General features: G+C 38.4%; 1 protein-coding gene across 2 annotated transcripts in view; it reads right to left on the bottom strand.

The window, feature by feature from the left end:
- Positions 1-23,577, bottom strand: part of LOC137041256 (rho guanine nucleotide exchange factor TIAM2) — a 59,193-nt gene that overhangs the window by 32,869 nt on the left and 2,747 nt on the right. The gene's annotated exons all lie outside the window — the stretch shown is intronic.

Here is a 23,577-nt window from a genome sequence, read left to right as displayed (position 1 = left end):
TGAGAAGAAATTTTGGAGTGCCAGAGCAGCTCGCGAGGATATGGATATGGGGGGGTTGGGGAGAATTATAAAAACACACTCCTAACCATGACCTCTAACCCTGGAGTGAGCATTGAATGCCACTAGCACCATCTTTCACAAGACTAAGCTTCAATGAAGCAAGGAACAGTGTGCTGGAGATGCATCAGGGAGGCGGACGGCTGCTTCATTATGATAAGTCCCAGCAGGCGTTGTGATGTTATGCTTCGAACACTGTGGCTTTTTAAGACACGGAACACAGAGCCAATGTGCTTTGTCGGTTCCAGACGCCGGGCTGCAGAGGGCTGAACCAGGCTATTGTGGGATGTGTGTCCTGTCCCATTCAGAAAAGATGATCTGAATGGCAGTCGCTCACATTGTGAGCTTCTTTGTGCATCTCACTGGCCATCTGCTGCCCTAAGGAGTGAGATCAGTCACCCTCGACCCGCGCAATTCACTCATTCCAAAAAGAAGCACAAGACTGTGCGGTGCCAAACTTTACTAGAACTCAAAAGGCTGAGCCAAGAGCGGCTATGTGATAAGTCAAAGGCACTTGGTGAAGGGCAAATGTGTGTGTTTTGTTATGTATAGGTATTTTCCATCTGCTCTTGACATGGAGCATCACAGACCTTTGTGAATCAAAATGTATACATATGTCTGCCACTTCCAATTCATAGTTGTGCTGTTGTTTGACTTGGAATATTTTCCAATAATCATATGGATTACTGGTAACACTTTAGTGTGGGGAAGACATATTCACTATGACTTTTGCCTCAAAAACTCCTAATTTACTGCGTATTAATAGTTAGTAAGGTCGTTTTTGTAACATTTAAGTTTAGGTATTGGGTAAGATTAAATAATGTAGAATGAGGTCATGAAGAATGAGGCATTAATATATGCTTTATAAGTACTAATAAACAGCCAATATCCTAGTAATATGCATGCTAATAAGCAACTAGTTAATAGTTAACAACTGAACCATAAAATAAAGTATTACCGGACTACTTTATGATACTTTTTTGATTATTGTAAGAAAAATTTACTATTGACATTAATGACACCTCAAATCGTGAATTTTCTAACTCAACTAAGATTTTTGTAGAATAAAACAAATAAAAGATCCCTAAGACTTACATTGAAAGAGGGACACAAGCTATATTTAGAATATCATACAGACTTGAGGTGGACTACAGAACAACCTACAGTTTTGCACGGGAAGGTCCACTCACATTTAATTCAGGAACAATAAATGTTTAGTTACAAGTTAAAGTGGGACAGTTTTATTGATTTATTGGTTTCATTTTAAAGGCTACCAGGTGCACATACTCATAAGACGCACAGAGAATGTTGTCTTGCTGCTCCAAACCAATAAGCAACAGTTCTGCAGGCTGATATAAAACACATGCACATCTACACACACATTGCGCCCAGTAAACAGTGATTATGTCTGCCTGGCTCTAAGAATGAAGGCATAGAGGTATGTATTTTTATAAAGGACAACTCTAAGCGGTTTTGGGAGGGGTGGTTTTGGGTGGTATAGGCAGCTGGCCGCCTGGAAGACCATCATGACTGGGCCTCTTGTTTGACCCAGCATGCCATAACTACCAGCACACCACGTTTAAGACAAACTACCACACCAAAGACAACACAGAGCACCAAGGAGAAGGGGGAGAGAGAGAGAGAGAGACCATTGTTGGTTCCAGGTGTTAGGGTGTGATCGCTTGATAAAAGTAATGGGTTGGATCAAAGAAGTAGACAGGAAGTGTGGAGTTGCCACTTCACACACACACACACACACACACACACACACACACACACACACACACACACACACACACACACACACACACACACACACACACACACACACACACACACACACACACACACACTTTGTGTGATTCCAAGATGATTTTCTGGAACATAGGAGTAATTCGCTCATAGCAGAGTAACCCTTGTGAAAAAGAAGTGTGCTTAATTTTACTGAATGTGCACTTGTAGGGAACTTTAAATTTTGTACTTTAAAAAAACCCTGCAGATAATATAATATTGATGCAAAAAAAGGACACTTGAGTACACTTTCATGACTGTTTCTTTACACAATTATCTACACTTTAAAAAAAGTGCAGTTTTATATTAAGTTTTACATATACATTTCAATAGAAATTACATTATTTAACATAAATACTCAGTTAGTATAGCCTGAGAAGCCAGACCCACATCGAGATGTTTGGTCTGGAAACTCACCATTGACAGGGCTCAATCCGAGGGGCGGGATAAATGGTTGCCTTTCAAACTCCCTCTGCACGCGATAGGATATCGCTACCACCAACCAGAGCAACGAAGGTGAAACAGAGCTAGTTTAAAGATTAAACTTTCGCTGTATGCGGTCGGCAAAACTCTGAACACATCTTCCCTTCTTAAGAATGACTTCAGTGCCGTTCTTTGTTCTTTTCTCAGAGAAAAGCTTAACTCCAAGTCTTCCAGAGTCGCGGTCAAAGCTGATTCGAAAGACCGCCTTTCGGCAGTTTCTGTGTTAACTAGAAGCACACAAGCAACTCTGCCGTCATTATGTTAAGCCCCGCCCACCGACTCTATACACTATGTGATTGGCCTGACCAGAGTTTGGTTTTTACAGCTCAGAACTGTATTGAGAGTTGCTAGACGACACTCGCTGCAGATTAGATTTGCTGCCGCTAGGGTGCGTCTAGATTTCTAGTCTACAGTTAGTACTTAGTACATTCGGAAATACACTTTAACCATATTTCATAGACAACACGCAATTATGAATTTACATATTCTTAAACATGTCCTACTTAAATGGGTCAAAAAAGCACTCCTAAGTTAAAATAATTGTATTTAATATACATTTAATATACTACATTTTTATTTAATTGTAAGTGACATGCAATTAAGTGTCCAGAAACATTTATTTTGCACTTAAATATATTCTTTTAAAGTATATCATTTCCGTAATAAGTACTCTTTTTATATCTAAAGTGTGCTAATGTGTAGATTTTTTTTTCACAAGGGAAATCTCATAGCATAATTCAACACTAGGCAATACAGGAAATAGCTTTTCAGTTTGCTTTGGCTGCTGATGTCAACAATAACTGATGATGAGATGTGATGGGCCAAGGTCTGTGTGTTATCAGACATAGCATTTACTTAACAAAACACCAATACTAAATAAATATACTGTAACAGTGCATCAATCTGCCAATTTCCAGTAAACTGTTTTTGTTGGCGTTAGACAGCGGCCCACTCAAAATCAGTTTGTGTGAATACTGTGCAAAAGCAACAATGGCAGTTTCCTTGAAAGATTTTGCTGATGTCAGGCTGATTAAACTTTGTTTAGCTTTGAAGTTAAATGTTCACTTAATAATTTTAAGAACACAATGTGAATGGTGCTTGCCCTTGAGAGGGCCATCATGTGTCACAACCCCTGCTCGGGATTTTTTTTTTTTTTTCTGTTTAGCTTGTAGTCGATTTGTAGTTTTCTTAGTTGATTCGTTTCATTGATTGTTATCCAAGTGTTCTGTTATGCTTGTTTGACCTTCATCACTGTCTGTATTTACATTAAGTCCTTGTGTTTCCCTTGTGTCTGCTATTGTCCTTTATGGATGTATTGCGTGTATTTAGTTTATATTGCATGAAACTTGCTATTGCTAGTCACAGCAGATGGCATTAGGTGGAGGGAAATTCTAATTCTAGAGAGCACCTGACTGGACAAAAAAAAAAAAATTGGATGCTCTCATGAGTGCAAACGTCATCACTATTTTTGCACTGATTTCCTGGAAGGGAAATGAAGAGACTGCATAAAAGTGCAAAATAATTATGTCTATTTTTAAGTGTACTCTAGCATATTAATGTTCTCAAAGCTAACAGACAAGAACTAAATGGCCCAAAATTTCTTTGATTAATTATTTTGAAAAATATTTTAGAGGCTACAATTGCACTGAAATAGAAAGGAATAAGTGGTAGAAGGTGTGTTGCATGCCTTTTCCTGACAGGAAAGCAGTTGTGTGCGTCACAGAACAATCCAGAGCGGAAGGAAAGCACTGCAGGCCACTGTGAGGTATAGCTCACAGGAAGATCTTGCTGAAAGGGGGTAGATATGAACAGAGGGCAAGGTCTGTGTGCACTCGACCATTTCTCATGGGAAAATGAAGGGATGATTGGATAAAATTGGTCTGGAGGGAATGGTACTAGGACACAGGAAGCGTAGCTGGACCTGTTTACTCCCTTTTCCTGAGACAAAGACTCTTATAGTCTGCTTATAGGCAGAAAGGCAGAGGCTTGCATGAGGGCAGCGCAGGACTGGGAGTGTTCTTCCGTCTGCTTCTGCAGTTCTTCTGCTTTGCAATGGGGATTCATCCCCTAAAACCAACCAACCTAAATGTCTATGAGGAGTCAGAGTCCCTTTGAAGTAAGACTAAACAGCAGCATAGTGTATCACTTCCTGGCAGCAATGTCTAGTCAGCTCCTACTTGCTTTCAGAAAAACTGACATCTCCAAAACTTATATATATATATATATAATGTAAATTTTGGAGATGTCAGTTTTTATCTATAAACTGAAATATATACATAAACATACATTTTATATATATATATATATATATATATATATATATATATATATATATATATATATATATATATATATATATATATATATACATACATATATACATACAAAAGCATCTGGCTAGCTGGATGCTTTTGGTTGTGGAAACCACAGGATAATGATGTCCTGACAGTACTGAACATGAGTAATGCTTTTTGAGTCAAATATGGGAAACACTTATCAAAAATAAATGTAGGCCTGCTTTAAAGAACAACAAAAGATTATTAAAATAATTATTTGTAATGTATTTTAAAGAAAACTTAATTTGACTTTAGAATGTTCACTTTATGAAAGTCTACTCTCTTCCAGTATACTAAATTGACCTTTATTTAATGACATTTAATCTTCAATTCCATATTTTTAGATTCTGACCACACAGTGTTCTGAGTCTGAAAAGATGCATACATAAAAAATGGCAAAGTGAGCAGTGTATATACAACTGGTTCGTTCTGCAGTTTTCGGACAGAGTATTCTAATGTTTTTATATGTATTTATATGCTGTATTCATTGGGTCTGTATGCTTTTCTCTGGAGGACTAACATTTGGCCACTGCCATGTTTTAGCACCTGACTCCCAACAGCAAACCACACAAACACTGTTGATGCCCACTAATGGGCAGGATGCTGCGGTTACAGCTAAGCCAGAGTAAACACAGCAATCTCATACCTTAAACACACCGAAACACACAACTCCTAAGCACTACTCAAGAGTGAAGCTGCACACACAAAATCAATACAGCACCATCCGCATCTTTCTTCAATAAATTCCAGATTGTATCTGTTGGCTTAGACTTAACAATGACAAACTGAGATGTTTCAGGGAATAAACATAGTTAGCTGTAATGTATAGTAAACAGTTAAATAAAAATAGATTTGCCAAAGACTCAGCCAAGGCCTTAAGCCCTTATCAACATTCCTCTCAGGTGATCCGATCACAATTAATCATGTGAGACACATCATCTCTTTGTGATCGCATTTCAAAGACGTCTCTGGTTTCGTGAGTACATCATTTATGTCTTTGTATTGGTGCACATTTATAAAAGTCAAATATATAAAAATGACAAAGTAATCTTGACTATCTTCCAAATTCACTATTCAAAATGGGATTCTCCCACAACTGTTTTGTACGGCGCCCCTAAGGGGACATGGTGGTGAAAAGAAATATGAGATAGGAGGAAAAATGATAAGTCAATGCTTTTGCGTTCTCTCGCATATGTTTTAAATTCCCATGGGAAACTTTACATTCGCTCACAAAACCTTTGCGTTCTTTCGCAAAACAGCTTTCTATGGAGAACGCAAAACATTTTGCGAGTGAATGCAAAGTTTCTCGGGTGAATGCACACATTTTTAAAGGTCCCATTCTTTGCGTGTTTTCGAAGCATTGATTATGTTTACAGTGTGCAATATAACATGAGTTCATGTTTCGCGTGTAAAAAAAAACAGTATTTTTCACACAATTTACTTATCTGTACAGCACTGTTTCCTCTGTCCTAAAACGGCCTGATGATTTCCTTGTTCTATGAAGTCCCTCCTTCAGAAACACGTAACGAGTTCTGATTGGGCCAGCGCTTCCCGTGTTGTGATTGGACAGCACCTTAGCGCACTTTGCCCGGAAAGGTCTCGCCTCTTACCATAACGGGGAGATGCAATCGCTGAATGCGCGCTCTTCTCCACGTGGGAGAGCAACAAGACCACGCCCCCTTTTTTGCGTGTTCATGTGGGCGGAGGGTTAGTCAACAAACGGTTCTAGTGACGTCATTACATCCCTGCACTTCCTGCTGTAGTCCAAACCGGCCTTTCGCTGTAGGCTTTGAAAGGGAACTTCTGTTAAATAAATATCTCGCTTGGCATTGAACTTTGAGCTTTATAATTTTACAGGTATTATTTAAGCTCTAATAGCAACATTACACACTAACTAAAGTTTGAAAGATGGAATCGCGAAGAACGGGACCTTTAAAGAGAACGCAAAAGCATTGATTTATAATTTTTCCTTCCTTCTCATATTTCTTTTCACCACCATGTGTGAAACATTTTTTCCTCAAATCTCTTTTTTTCCCTTTTCACTATAGTTCCATAGGTTTAAACTTAGCACTCAATATTATTTTAGTCTGAACTTTGTATGTGCTTTACATACAGTAATTTGCCATTATGTTGAAGTCATGAAAAGCGGAGGTGTTCTGTGTACTCTTGCCCCTCTATATGTATGTCCTTTTCCAAATTTTTCATTCGGATGCTTATTTTTTTTGTAAAGTTACAAAATCAAAAAACTGTTGTTGTCCAATTTATAATTGACAGGTGAGTCAAGTTGCCCTTACACTACCTTTGGAAATACAAAACTGTTTACCTATGCTGTAGCGTGATTGGTCATAAAAAATAAAAAAGCACTTTGATAAAAAAGCATGGCATTGCTCAACACCAAAGACAGATTTCACCAAAGTATGAAATCGAACTGCTCATCCACTGTTCTGGTAAAAGCCCAGCCTGCCAAGTATTTCTCTCTTATATTGCCGAAAAAAATAGTAATTTCCTTTGGCAATACAATGTTCTTGATCCATTTCCTGCCAGTGGGTCATTGCCCAATCGGATAGGGCCTTTTCTTTTCAAATGTCATAGAGGAATCAGTCCACCCACCCATGTCAGTTCCATAGGCAGTTTGGGACCAACATGCATGTTGAAGGGTTATCCCTTACCAAACTCACATTGGCAGTTTTGCATCTTGCAAAAGTGAGTTGAAATATTCTTCATACCTGAGAACATCTATTGCACTTGCTTGAGTATACTTCATTTTCCATGTTTCATTAGTGCAAATATGAGTGTTAAAGTACCCTCCATTAATAATGAGCATAGATGGACACATTTGGCGGGTACACACTACCTAGTGTACCTTTTTTGTTGAGCACTCAAATCACTCACATGCACTGTGCAAGTCACTGTGGACACCAAACTGCCCGCAGACAGTGTGCATAGACATCAGATGACGAAAATTACACCACGCACAATGTCAGCAAGCCAGAGCGAAATATAGACAAGGAAAATATATATTTTGGTCTGAGAAAACCCATCTTCTGACCCAAAAGACACCTCTGATGGTGTCACGTGGATGTTTGTAGTCAACCGCACCCTTGTCGGCTGGTGCTCATTAAATGCTTCATTTCTAACGTTTGCTGAAGTTGTTACATTCAGTCATCTTCTGCTGCAAAAGCATATCCTCTGGGCTGAAAGGAACATGTAAACAAACCCAAAAGACCCTTCTCTCTTACATAACAGGGCTGCATATTGTGGTTCCTGTCTACACCAAAAATCTGATCTCACCACCGGGAATTTAAGAGGCGTGCCTCTTACACAACACAGCACGAGCGCTGGACAGAATGGAAAATATTGTTGGAGAAAGACTCATAGGCATAGTTTTAGGAAAGCACGTTGAATCAGAGCATGTCCTCTTTGCAGGCTTCATGTTTCCTGTACACATCTTTGCTAAAGCAAGCCTCATGTCAGCACAGACTTTTGGACATTTCGAGAAATGTCTGAAACCCAAAATAAAGTCCTAATATAAAAAATATAGTTGCAGTGATAAGAAAAAATGGATACTACACAAAATAAAGTCACAGTTTTGAGATATTAACGATTTCAATTAAATGTTGTAATATTTAGTCGCAATGGTGAGAATATGAGTCTGATACTGCTCCATTGGGCTGTGATAATGGTGCATGTTTCAAACGAACCAGGAAAGACCTCAATTGGATGACCTACAACCAATCAGAGCAACAGAGGGATGCATAACATTAGTTGTCAAATGTCAACAGAGCTCAACTGCACTGTGTTGCCAAGTTTTTCCGCGGGTTGTTTTCCATGTCCGCTTGTTGAAGTGACTATTATGTGATATATAGACCCAAGAATGCGATTTTTAGCAGGTAACCTTGCCAAAATAACACATTTTACCCCCCAAACGCCATTTTTTTCTTCTGGTTTTTTTTTACCCCCCAAGAAGCTATTGTTTAGGTCTAGTAGTTGCCGCGTTTTGTTGTAAAAACTTGGCAACCCTGTCTGCATGCGTACTGGAACAAACTTTGCTGGTGTTGTAAAAAAAAAAAAAAGAATTTAATGATACACAGAGTACTTACCAACATGATCATCATTTCTGAGAGAAATTGTGAAGGTGAATGCATTTACGAAAAATCTCTCCATTTAGGATTTGAACAAATATAATCCAAGCTCCTTTGATGACGTGCATGATTACGTTACTGTTGATCATCTGTCCATCATCGTCTAAAGCCTGCCCTGATGATTTCATTGGTCCGAACAGTTTCTGTTAGTGCATAATACCTCCTCTATGGATCGAGTCCAGACCAAACTGCCCAAGCTCAAATGTTGTGGGCGGGGCTGAGTTCGGCTGGCATCATGGCTAATACATAGTTGCAATGGTGAGAAAAACTACTGTGTACTTACATCAAAAAATAAGTGAAATGTACTTATTGTGTTCATGTTTTATTGCAAAAATAAATAAATACGGCCACTTTGTGAAATAGAACGTCATAATTACGAGAAATAAAGTAGCAATTACGGGAAATAAGTCACAATTATGAAAAATGGCAGATTCCATAGCAATGTGACACAACACGCTATACTCCATTCAAAACTACACTAACTCTAAAGGGGGTCCCACAACGGACGAGAAGCTCAGCACTCATTGTTTTCAATGAGTGTACACAAACCGGTGGCGGCATTCGGCGCCTGTCCGCGGCGACTCAGGAAGTTGTTTAAAATCCTGCCGCGCCACAGAGCGCCATTTCAAAATTTTATATTAAATGTATATTATATTTTCCTCAAATCATCAAAGTACATACTGATTTCACTCTGTGCTACAAGATATACCCATCGTGCAGCACTTCTGTCAGGTGACGGGTCAAAATTGAGCTCGCGTGTATATAATGTGCGCGTCCGTTGTGTGAGATACCTGAGGTGCCGCTGAGCTTCGTGTCCGGTATGCGGCCCCCTTAATTTTACAAATTACTAAAAATACAGCACGTTGAAAGACTATGCTATATTTGTACTTTTAATTAATCATTCATTATAAAATATAATTTGAATGGATTAAAATGGAAACTTTAAATGTTGTCATGATCTAATATATACCATTTACCTTTATATATATATATATATATATATAAAACACATAGCGCCCTATCTTGCACCCAGCGCAATTGACTTTGTACACCGACACATGTGTCATTCCTATTTTGCACCCGCGCAAAGCGCGCTTTTCCCTCCACAGAAGCACGTCGCTAAACTAGTGAACGAACTTGCGCTCCCTGGGCGGTTCAGCGCAAAAAAGGAGGCGTGTTCCGGCGCAAACAATCCCTGGTGCTATTTTGCTGTTCCATTAAACAGTTGCGCCACTGACCAGAAAAAGCCTGGTCTAAAGTCAGTGGCGCGTTGCGCGTTGTTCATTATGCTATTTTAAGGGCGCATGCTTGACCAAAATGTATAGCGTGCACAACACAAAATACACTTTGCTCATGAAATCTACACAGATGCAACAGTTATTTTTGCAAATCATAAATTGTTACACTAAAAAAAATATTAACACATTGTGGTGTGCCACGAAGATGTGAAAAAATAGGCATAAATCTAGCTTACAAATTATTCAGGCTTATTGTAGTAATTAAGGATCAGACTTGTTTGCCCAATAGTGGCAAGACATATATATAAGGACATCTGACAAATTGGTTTTACCATCAAGAACCAGGAAAAAAAATCGACTGAAAAAATAAAAAACTGTTTAACCGACGCCTGTTTAACCGACGCTATTTCGGGTGGGTTTCTCCCATCCCCATACAACACAACTTCTCTGTCTTTCACTCCCTTACGAAAGGAAAATATATTTACCAATAAATTAGTTGAAATATATTTTAATATATTGTAAATATATGGAATAATATATTGATGGTATTATAAAATATATTATATATTCATGTAATATATTGCAAAATATACAAATGATTGCCACTTTCAATATATTGCAATATATTGAAAGATATAAATATTAATTCCCATATATTTCCTAATGTATTGCATGAAATTTTCCAATATACTGCAATATATTTTTGTTTTGTAAGGGCTGCTCTTACAAGAACATCAGTCACGTCGGCTGTGAACCGCTCCTGGCGTGCGTCTGGTAAATACGCCATAATAATAGCAATCCATAATGGAACTTGCGCACCTGCTTTTAAAGGGAATGTTGGATGACGCTCTGATTGGTTTATTCACGTTACGCCCAAACCACACCTATGAATAATGAAGCTACTTCAGACCAACCCATTTTAGATTTGCGCCGGGCGCAAGAGCCATTTATCCCGCCGGGAAAATAGCAACAGCGCCGAGACCCGCCCACAAAGTTACTTGCGCTCCGCGCTTTGACACTTGCGTTTCAGATCGTTAAAATAGGGCCCATAGTGTATAAAGTTTAAAATGTTAAAATGCACATTGTGCATCATCTACATTTAGGAACAAATGTAGAAATTTGTTAATTTAACAAATTAAAACGAAAAGCCAAATCGTTTGGCTTCAGAATTAAGGCTCTTTTGACTTGGACGAGAAAGTAACAACTCAGAACACCCTAACAACCAATTAGTAACAACCTGGCAACCACCCACAACACCCTAGTAGGTTTTGCATGGTTAAACAGCAATCATATTTCTAGTTTTACAGTGAATTATAGGTCATAGAGGTTCACACAAAGTCTTTGTGGGAAAAGGGGCTTTGTTTAATGCACATTAAATCCTTAATCTTATAGGAGAATTCCTAGTTTACCGTTCCACTAGCCAAGACTATGGCTTAGCTTAGATTGGCCTTAAAATATGGCATTTCTCATAGATTTGAAACAATATTCTAGTTTTGTCAGTGAACTGACAAGAATGCAAAATGTTGCTGTGGTTGCCATTGCAGGCATAAGAGACAGTTGAGTTCTTTACTGCCGAGTAAAATATGCACTCTAACTTGTAACCTAACTTTTGTGGTTTGTTTGAAATGCTGTTCAAACCCCCTTATTCACACCCTGCACTTCCAGCAAACATCATATTTCCGTAGGCAAGCTGAAGTCCTGATAAACAGTTGTCTGGATGAGGGAGTGAATAAGAATCATCAGTCCTGGGAACTGAAGCGAATCACTGCATGTGTAATTAAAAGCAGCTGCAGCTGAAGGCTGATCATTATACTGGGGGGAAGGCCTGGGAAAAGTGGGTGATGTCATGAGGAGCCCATCTTAACACAGTTGTATGTAGCGTTCTGCGTTTTACTTAGCAGTTCGTTAAGGGATGGGAAAACATTTATGTTTATCGCTTGAGGGATGGATCATTCTGGAAATAAAACCAGCTCTTACTCTGTGGTAAATCTCATTAGAGAAACCAGAGAAGACCAACTGTTAAAATAGCGCCTGCCTGTTTCTTTTCTCTGACTGGAAACAGAAGGGTTTCTCTGAGAAGTCGTGGTCATCTCTACGAGTTTACAGCAACTCTGAGATCATTTGATAATGAGTGGCGCAAAGAAGACACACTGGCGCATGGCTTTCCCATGGTCCATTATTAACACAGAAGCGGGATGCTGATAAGATCATATTTTACTGTTAAATAGCAGAGAGGCTGATTCGGGGTCCTTGAGTTTCCAGTGTGGTGTAACCACAGAAAGCCCCCAAACCGCTCAGTGCCCCCCTCACCCAAACGGACGCCTAGACTAACCGACCTCCGGCTCCCAAAATTACAGCCATGGGCACTCAGCACTCCTCATTTCCATGTGCTACATGACTAAAACTCCCCATTTCTTGGCAGCGGTGTGTCCACATGACACAAGCAAAAACACAGCATCTGTAAACATAACTATGCAGACTGAAGTGAAGGCATTATATATATATATATATATATATATATATATATATATATATATATATATATATATATATATATATATATATATATATATATATATATATATAGTTGAGGAAAGAAGATATATAAGTTGAGAATTACACTTTTTCCATCAGGTGAGATGCCAGAAGTATTTGAATCACTCAACCAGTCCGTATTTTTACTTGGTACAGGCAGCACAACAAGAAATTTAGCTTTATTTACATTATGCAAGTTAGGTCAAAATGAATAAGAAGGCCAGAAAAAAATACATTTCTTTTCGCATTTGATTTCTGAAGATGCCTGTGTTTACCAAAAACAAGTAATTTTATTAAGGTTGTTCCAGCAAAACAGTTTAATTGTTTAATTCAGACACAAATCACAGAGTATGTTGGTGAAACATCTAGGGCTAGGTATTGATACTGAGTTCCTAATTAATTATGATTCATTCCCAAAAATAATATTTAAATTATTATGAGCATTTTGCTGACATATACTTGTGCTAATAGTATAAATTATACAGGGCAGAGACTTATTCAAACCAGTCTGAACATGTCTTTTTTAAATTATTTATTAAATAAACTCAAATGAGTCACTTGCTTTGAACGTTAGGCTGGTTGTGTTTTATGTTTTTGATCTCTTAAAAAAAAAGTCACAACATACTTTAACTATATTGCCAAAGGTTTTGGACGCCTGCCTTCACATGCACACAAACTTGAATTACATCCCATTCTTAATCCGTAGGGTGTAATATGGAGTTGGGCTACCCTTTGCAGCTATAACAGCTTCAACCCTTATGCTTTCCACAAGGTTTAGGAGTGTGTTTATGGGAATTTCTGATCATTCTTCTAGAAGTGCATTTGTGAGGTCAGGCACTGATGTTGGACGAGAAGGCCTGGCTCACAGTCTCCGCTCTAATTCATCCCAAAGGTGTTCTATCGGGTTGAGGTCAGGACTTTGTGCAGGACAGTCAAGTTCCTCCACACCAAACTCGCTCATCCATGTCTTTATGGACCTAGCTTTGTGCACTGGTGCGCAGTTATGTTGGAACAGGAAGGGACCATCCCAAAACATTTCCCACTAAGTTGGGAGCATGAAATTGTCCAAAAAGTCTTGGTATGCTGAAGCATTATACCCCATCTTTACACTTGGTACATTGCAGTCAGGCAAGTACCATAAAACCATCAAACAGAGAAGAGTTATATATATAAGAGTTGTATATATAACCAAGCAGTAGAGATTTGCTATTTAGTACATACAAACACTATCTCATGATCAATTTGTACGTATTTTACGAGGAAACCTACTTCAAAAAGGGCTATAAACAGGGCTATGTATGCAACGGTTAAACAGAAGCAAAGGTATCAACTACTTCTACTCAAACTAATCTTGCGTTCTGTCACATTTGCACCTTTTCACTTAAGTGGTTAGACTGGGTTTGATCCAGATTCCAGAATCAGCAAATTCACCTCAATACACATGTAAAAAAAAATCAAAAGGGGGTTCAGGTTTGCCAAGGACAATGTCAGCCCTGTTTGAGTTGGACTAAGGTAAATTCAGATCCCTGCTGGATGTTCAATGGCTCTTTGGCTTCCAGAGCTGTGGGTGTTCGGCTAAAAGACAGGCACGTGCTTGAGTTGGATTTGCTTTCTTACTGGTGTTGAATGAGGAGAATGGAAACAATGTCAGATTTTATGCCAAATACAGCTTAAGGTTTAAGTCAGCATACTTTCTGTACATTTCTATTTTCTTAAATGCATAACCTCTGTAAATGACATCAACGGTTCACCCAAAAATGTAAATTCTGTCATCATTTACTCACACTCATGTCGTTCCAAACCCGTGAGACTTTCACTCATCTTTGAAACTCGAATGAAGATATTTTTAATAAAATCTGAGAGATTTCTGTCCCTTCATGCAACTACCACTTTGACTCTTCAAAAAGTTCATACAGAGATCGTAAAACGAATCCAAATGATTCAAAATTTCTGTCAAGTAGCAAAAGAGTCAAAATTTTCTGAATAGATACAATCACTTTATATGATAAAAAGATTTAATTTAGGCTTTTATTCACATATAAACATTCATTGACACATCAGATATGGTAAACGAAAACTTTTCGAAAAATACAAAAGTTTCGTTCCTTCTCATGTTATGAAGCACGTCTGAGCTTTCACAAAAACCAATGAGGTTCATTGTCGTGTGTTACACAGCACATTTGAGCTTCAGCAAGAACCAATGAGGTTCATTCTAATGTGTTTACACATTTTTTGAAGTGACAAAGTGGTAGTTGAATAGACTGTCAATGGAGGGACAGAAATCTCTCAGATTTCATTAGAAACATCTTAATTTGTGATCCATAATTGTAATTGCTGACAATTACTTTAATTTTTTGGGGGGGTCAACTAACCCTTTAAGGCTGTGTTTCCACCAGAGGGTTTTTAGCCAGCGAAAAGAGCAGGTGCTCTTCTGAAAAGGCCTTTTTCAGTTGAGACGCTTTTTTTGACATAATATCGAATATCTGAAGTTTTCCTGATATCGGATTTTGCAGATAGTTTGTTTACGAATATAAAATATAAAAAAGTATTTGCTGGCTCTTTTTAAATAACCTTGTTGTGCTTGTTGTTGTTGTCCGTGCACCATTGTACAAGCTGGATGTGGTGGTTGGTCGCTGTGGTTTTTGTCCCGCCCCTCCTCCTAAACTGTGTTTGGAAGACTGGGTGAAAATTGACAGTGATGAGCATGAAATTTTACCCAAAGTTGAAAAATGTTCAACTCTCACCACCCAGAAGAAAGCGGTCATTTTAAAACAGACACTAAGCACCTCATCATGCTGCTGCCGTTTGTAGAACGTGGTGCTTTTTAAAATAAATAAAAATTTACATTTATTATGCTGGCCTTAGGCAAAAATGCTTTGGTGGACAAGCCCTAAAGACAAATTTTCTACAAATTATAACATTCCAGATGGTTTTCAGCTATAGAATGTGTATTTTCAAAATGTTTTATGTATTTTAAGGACCCACAGGAAACGCATTCCTTCAGGAAATGCAAATCTAGTTTAAGATGTATTACATGTAATGTGCAAACATCAATTCAGATTTCAAAGATCATAAGGCACTCAACTCAATTACGCGAATTTTCAGTCACAAGTTTGAAAAGCCAGTCTGTTCTAAGAACAGGCCTCTATAAATTTTGGCAGTGCTGGTCCGAGGGCATGTGGTGACACTAATTGAGTTGAGCTGGGCTAAAATAAGCTGTGAAGATGTTATCACGCCTACTCCAGTGTTGTATCGTCTCCATTCCCTTTGTGCAATTACATGCTTCTGCTGGGCTCCAACAAGCGGCCCAATGTTGAGATTGAGCCAGGCTTAGCTAAAAACAACAGAACTCAAGGAGTACCAATGCCTATCGCATTCCTACATCACAAAAAAGTGGGTCTCTCCACACGAAAATGGGGGTTAATTAGGGAGAAAATCCCGTGAAAATTCCATACGGCAGCAGTTCAGACAGCCAGGAACAGAGGGTCCTTCTTTCAGCCCACAGCACAAAGACATCAAGGCACTTTAGAGGGTGGATTAGGGCTGAGAGCCCGCAATGACTAGCAGTGGAAAAATGAAAACAGGAGAGACACGTGACACAGGTCCAGTCTTTAGGCTCTCTCTCTGTTTCTCTCCTCTCTTGTTTTCTCTGATAAAAGTTAAACGGCATGGCACTATTTAACTTTTCCAAAGCAAAACAAACATAAACAGCTGACTAACTCAGAAAACACACAAAAAGCCATATGTTTGTTTGAAAGACATTTGGCAATTCAGTCTAACCAGTAAGTTAATTATCCACACATCAACAAAAGACATTTTGCCATACAAAAAACTAAACCAAAAAAATCTATAAATTATGCATTGTCTAAATTATGCATGTTCATTTCATAGGCCACAAAACGAGCTGCTGTGGAAAAAGTGCACAAACAATTTTACTGATATTGTCTTTATATAATAACATATCTGTTATTGTATTGCATATAAAAGTCAAGTATTTCAATTTCACAAAACAGCTCATCCTAACAGCAAGTTGCTACTAAATTTCAAATACTTTGAGAGTGTGCGTGAATAACAATCGAAGGGAACCCATCAAACAGGGCAAGTCAAATATTACCAACTAAAATTGTTGTTGGACATCACATTTAGTTTTAAATTTTATTGTTAAGAACAGTATTTGTAAGGGATTATAACAACGTCTTCCTTACTTAAGGGAGGGGATGCTTTACCTTACAGGAGGGAAAACGTTAAAGGGGGGGTGAAACACTCAGTTTCAGTCAATCTCATGTCAATCTTGAGTACCTATAGAGTAGTATTGCATCCTTCATATCTCTGAAAAGTCTTTACTTTTATTATATTTATAAAAGAAATATAGGCTGTACCGAGTCTTTCAGGAAAAAAACAAGCGGCTGGAGGCATCGTGTGGGCGGAGCTAAAGAATGACGAGCGCACAAAGCGGTGACGTCCTCAAGCGTGGAGAAGAAAACGCTACCCAGATTCAACTAATACAGATATGATCCAGAATCACATTCGGAGGCTGAAATAAATTGAACAGGAGGAGCAACAACATCAGGACGTCCGTCTCTGTGGTATGCACTGTATTTAGTGGCCTGTCAGCATTTGTGTGTGTTTACTCGCAGTTTATGAGGACATGATTTGGTTTATGGACTATTGTATTCGACTAAACATTGGCAGTAGCAAGCAAAATGGTTTTGCACGTCAGACTAGTGTAACGTTATACATAAAACAACAACGGAGTAACCATTAGAGCATCTGAATGACGAAGCACACTTTGTGAGAACCTCCCCTAGTTTTATTTTGGGTGGTTTTACAATAAACAAACTGACACCTATAGTGGTCAGCTAAACAAATGTATTTAAACACACACCATAGATTGCATGCTCCATTGATAAATTAACTAACGTTATACACGATCGTGTTGTTTACTGATGTTTACTTACGCAACGATAGCCAACAACACAGACATTTGAAGCAGTTTTACTCACCACACACGACCGTGAACCTTTATCGTTAGGACCGCTCTGTCAAAAACACACTTCTTTGGTAACTGTTGATTTGGTGAAGTACTGTGACAGCATTGACCGTGGAGATCCACTTTTGCGACGCGACTGAAGCGTGATGTGACGCTTCTCTTCATTTCTGCGTTCAAATCGCTGCCTTCCCGGAATGCTGTGCTGAAGCGTTAAAGTCGCTTGATGTCACCCATAGGAATAAAGTGGAGCGCGGCGTCACAGAAGTGTTGCTCACACAAGTGGATCTGCACCTGAGAGCAGTGTTTATGTTTCTCTCTCGCTCTAGTCACGCGCGCATGCACCTTTCCGGGAGAAGAGCCCGTACGGCCCATACAACGACCTTCCGCTCTGTCGACGTCAAGCCGACCCATACTCGAAAAAAACTCTCCGAAACTTGTGAGAAACCGGAAGGAGTATTTTTCACACAGAAATACTCCATCAAACGTCCAACATTAGTTTTTGAAACTTTGTCTATGTTTAGGATGGGAATCCAAGTCTTTAAAAGTGTAAAAAAGACCCCCCCCCCCCCCTTCAAAAAAGTGATTTGAATGATTCTGCTGCTTGTACACTGGATAAACAGTTTTTTGTTTGTTTTCTTTTTATAATGTGTTTTTTTGTAACATTTAAATTGCAATTGTATGTACACTTTTAAAAACTCTACTTGCAGATAATAATTCATGAAATAAAAGGTTACTTAGGTATACTTAAAGAGAATACACTTTCATGACATTGTCTGGTAACACTTTATTTTAGTGTCCTTTATGTTACATTTACTTACCATAGCGATAGCAGTATAATTACATGCAAACTAACCCTCAACCTAACACTAATTCTACCCTGGACCCACTTTATATTAGTTGGCCTTAGCTACTATGTAGTAACATTGTAATTAATCATTTGATACAATGCACTTATTGTGTACATACATGTTTTTACATTGTACTTGCATTTAAAAAAATACCTGCATGTAATTACGTCTGTAATTCATTTCTGTAGTTACATTTATAATTACACAGTTGGCACTTCCCTTACACATAACCATACCCTTAAACTGACCCACACCACCACACCTGTCCCTAACTCTACCCGTATCCCACCTCAATATCAGCAAAAGTGTTTTGCAATACAATTTGAACACAGTAAGTACAGTTTACTTATTTTTTGATGTAAGTACATAGTACTTAAGGCCACCTAATATAAAGTGGGGCCCCTACCCTAACCCTACAGTAAGAACATGTAGTTAATTATTATTACTCAATACGTAAATATATGATTACATTAACAATGTAAGTAAATCAAATAATGTGTAACCCATTGTTTCTAAACACAATTAAATACACTATTAAAAATGTCACTTTGTAATATTGTCTTTTTTTCTTTCTTTTCTTTATAGTACGCTTTAAATCATTGTTTTAATAATCTGGCCACACTTTAGATCAGGGTCCAATTCTCACTATTAGCTATCACACTATCTAACTATGACTATAACTTTTACCATAATAAACTGTATAACTGTTTATTAATAGTTAGTAAGGTAGTTGTTAGTTTTTTCGGTATTGGGCAGGATTAAGAGATGTAGAATATGGTCATGAATAAGGCATTAATATGTGCTGCATGGAGTGTTATTTAATTCGATTTAAAGCTAACATATTCTAAAATGTACTAAACTGCATCATCACCATCAAAAGAAATGTGCACAAATATCATACGATAAAAGCTTTTCAGTAGATTTAGCATTTTAACCATAGTTCAATATTCAAAATACAATAGTAATTATGAAATTACATATAAAGACACACTTAAGTGGGTCAAAAAAGCACACTGAAGTTCTTCATTCTTCATTCCATTTAAATTAATATCCCATTATGTTAACATTACATTCATTTAGCACAACAAGTAAAAGCATGTTAAAGTGTAATTCTTCTTCATGTAGGTTTCTCCTCTACAAAATGAAATCTTCTGGCAACAATCTTGCCTTAAATCAGACTAATTAGGCGTTTTTGTTCTATAAAATCAAGAAGATAATGACAATAAAATTTGCTGCCCTTACGATCACTGTAATTTGACCTTTGCAGCTGAGAGCTCACAATGCTTCATTAGTATTCGAAAGGAAGGGCGGCATGAACTATCCAGCTCAAAAGGTCAGCAAAGTATGCCACATTATACAAACAAACAAGATATACCAACATAACCCAATGTGAACATGGTTATTCCTGACCTAAGTATTTTCTGTTCATTAGGACAGATGTGAAAGGCACAGTGGCCCTCATCTGGTGGTGTATGAATCAAAAAAAGCCGCAGGTCTGATCGGGTCATGGACAGCAGAGAATGAATATTAAATGCTAATTTAAAAAAATGTATATAAGCATGCATGTTTAGGATAGCAAAATAAAATATTTGTGTTACTCTTGTAAGTTTTTTTTGGTACATTGGGTTGCCAATCGAGGTGAAAGGGGGATTCTGAAATCCACTGCTGCTTCAATATATATATATATATATATAATTCCTACATAATATATAATATATATATATATATATATATATATATATATATATATATATATATATATATATATAATATATATTAAATATCTATATATCCTAATTAAATTCATAAAGTCAAAGCCTTAATCAATATTTATCTTCCTATATTATTATAATGATTCTTTCCAGTTATAATTTTGCTTAAAAGAACCCCTGACTGTTTCTTGTTTTCTAAAGTCTGGCCTAGAGATGTGTGATGTGTCACTTGACAGCAACAAGGTGTCGTGGGTCTGGACTTCGGAGGTATTACACACCCCCTAACATGCCAGGCATGCAGAAACAGTGTTTGCTCACTTAGCCTGGCTTTCCGATATGATTATGAAATATGGATTTATAATATTTTATATTTCCTTTTACTGAAACACTAAAGAGCTAAGATAAATTTTGCCTGTGCTATTGTCTATACCTCTCACTGAGAGAAAGCACATGTTATCAGTATGTTTTGGGAAACTTTGGTCAGAACTGGAGCTTAATCAGCTCCAACCTTGGAGAGACTGTGTATCTTTGTATGTGTGCAATATTCTGTGTTACAGATCAGTGCTGAGAATGGACATCCTAAGAGATGAGTGGATTTGTTGTTCTGGGCAAGCTGGCACCTGCTTCAGACCTAGAAGGTCACTACGGGCCTAATTCCAAGGTAAAAGCATCAACAAGTGACACTATTATGGAAACGTGCATCTGATTAACTGACAATGTGTGGAGATGTACCATGACTGTGCATTTTCTCTGAGCCAATCAGAATCATCCACCTTGCAGTAATGACGTAGATAGACATTGAAAACAGTATAACTGTTGGGACAATTGTATGTACGATGGGCGGGGTGAAGAGACGGTGAGGGAGGGAGCACAGCCTACGAACTCCTTGTGAGACTTGATGCTGGCTTCTGCGGTTGAAACTGCACTGCAAACTATTCTTCAGGAAATTTTTATTTTAATTAATTACACTCCTAACTCTTGGTCTTCATTTTTCACTACTGGTCTTCGGTCATAAACTGTTAAGCCCTAACAGAGGTCCATAACCAGAACTTATAGAATAGCAGACAGTGCATGCATAGCTAGCAAGGTCATTTTTGAAACCGTAATAACCATAACCATGCACTGCGCTTGTATGGTTGATACTCACTGGAACACATTGGCATGTTGACTAAAACATTGGATGGAGATCTGATACACAAAGACATTACAAGCCCAAATGATGTCTGGACAGAATTCAACCCATGAAACATTAAACCAACCTCAGCATTACGTTTCTACACTGCAGCTCCATGTGCTTACAATTTACCAACAATTATCAGGTGCATTAGCATCACTAAGTAAACTTGGCACGCTGCTGCCAGTCTGTCAGATGTCCAGGTGCAGCTACCTGGCTCTTACGCTCAATTGAAATCAAACAACAGAGCTAATTTGTCACAATCAAGAGATGGAATCAAACCGCTTGTCGGCACTAAATTTAGTGTGTAGGCCAAAAGGGAAATGAGAATGCATCGCGATCAGTTAAATGCATGCCAGAACCCATGACGTTCACTGATGTCATACTTGGCTTAAAGCTGCTCCATCAAAATGATGCTGTGAGAAAAGTCTACAAATGATCCGCCACCTGCATCATCCTCACATGCGTTAGCCTACTAGCCGGACTCCTCCTTTATGTGTACAGATGTGACGTAATGTCTAGGGGTGTGACGAGAGACCCTTAGCTCACAAGACGAGACACAAGATTGTGTTCACAAGAAAGAGAATAGATTTTTACACAGTATTTTTAAGAAATCCTCAATGATGAAATACATGACTAGAAAAAATTTTTGCAGGTGCATTTTAAAATGTTTTAACTCATCATCGTGTAATGAATGCAATTTCAGTTCCACTTTCTGAGTATGAATTATCATAAGCAGTAAAACAGCGGTAGCACAAATCTTGTTTGAATGCGCACTCTGGTTTATTTTCACTTTCGCACTTGTGTGTACTCTGTAAATAGTTACACGGTGGTGCTGAACATGCATTTTACAAGATAAGACATTTGTCTGACGCTTCTGTTGCGCATTGAATCCTCTGCCACGGTCCTGTCAGTCTTCTCGTCACATGATCAAATGATCAGTGTCAGTGCTGCGTGCTATGGTGGACTCGAACAGCTCGTGTTGGATGAGCTGACGGAATTGAAGCAACCGTTATCCAATGCGATTAAATAGTTTTTATTTCTATAAAAAGCAGTGGAGGCGTAATGTAAACCCTGCGGTCAATGTAAAACTCATCACATTTTGTTCTCGCAAAATAACGAGGCCACAGCAGAGGGATCAGATCACTTCAGGGTACTTTCACACTGGCAGTTTAGTTTGAAAGAGGACATGGTTTGCATGAAAAATGTGCAATCGAATTAAACTCAAACTATGGTGCAATTTGCGTGAATGTGAAACAGGGCTGGACTGGTAATCTGGCATACTGGGCATTTTCCCGGTGGGCCGATGCACTTTGGGGCCGATACAAGGTTATTTGTTTATTTATTTTTGCCACTAACTGGCCCATCATGCAGCGACCGCAGCCCATTGGTTTGTCTTCTGAACTGACAGGCCAAAGCAAGAGAGACCTCCCCTCCATATTAGGCGTTTTCTATTTATTTATACATTTATTTATACTGCAAAAGGCGAATATCCGCACAACGCAGCCGCTGACGAACGTACATTGCGTTTATGCCAAGCGGCAACCTCCCGCGATCTCTCTTGAAGCCAATACGGAAGTAATGTAAACTGTAATTCCTCAACTGGCCACTAGGGACAGGCTCCAGAAGGGAGCAGAATCTCATTGAGCCCCATGTTAAAATTCTCAATTTTACAGCAGAAAAAAACATGTTTACAGCCTGGTACAAATTGTGGTTTTGGCCTATAAGGCTAATTTTGACCTTAATGACAACTGTGAGGGGGGGTGAATTTTTTTAGAACTCATTCGTTTACGTTATGTTAAGCCTTAAAGTTCTGCATAAATAAGGCCATGGTTAATTTGAATGAAAGGTGGATAGCCATTTATCTGCCGTCTATAGTCATTGCGTCACCTCAGCTCCGCGCACATCCCGCCTTTTTGCCCATTTTCTGTTATCCGTGACACGCAATGACTCGCTCGCAAGATGGCAACGCCCAGCTCGCCCCTACTTTAAGCTTCAGAACGGCTTATCAGAATCCTATGGGTGACGTCACGGACACTGCATCCATATTTTTTTACAGTCTATGGTTTATGCTGCTCTATGAATGGCACTTTGACTTTAAATTTAGTTTTATACAATCGTGTGATATGGGAACATTACAGGTTCTGTAGTGAATCCGCTGAAAATGTAATAGTTTTTAGAATCCGCTAACAGAATCCGCTGTTAACTTAATTAAAAATAAGTTAAAAATATGATTGTTTTTAAAGGGGTAGTTCAAACCCAAAAATGTAA

The sequence above is a fragment of the Pseudorasbora parva genome, chromosome 15, assembly GCF_024679245.1.
Source record: "Pseudorasbora parva isolate DD20220531a chromosome 15, ASM2467924v1, whole genome shotgun sequence".
NCBI classification, from domain to species: Eukaryota; Metazoa; Chordata; class Actinopteri; order Cypriniformes; family Gobionidae; genus Pseudorasbora; species Pseudorasbora parva.
This window is presented reverse-complemented; position numbering and strand designations above follow the sequence as displayed.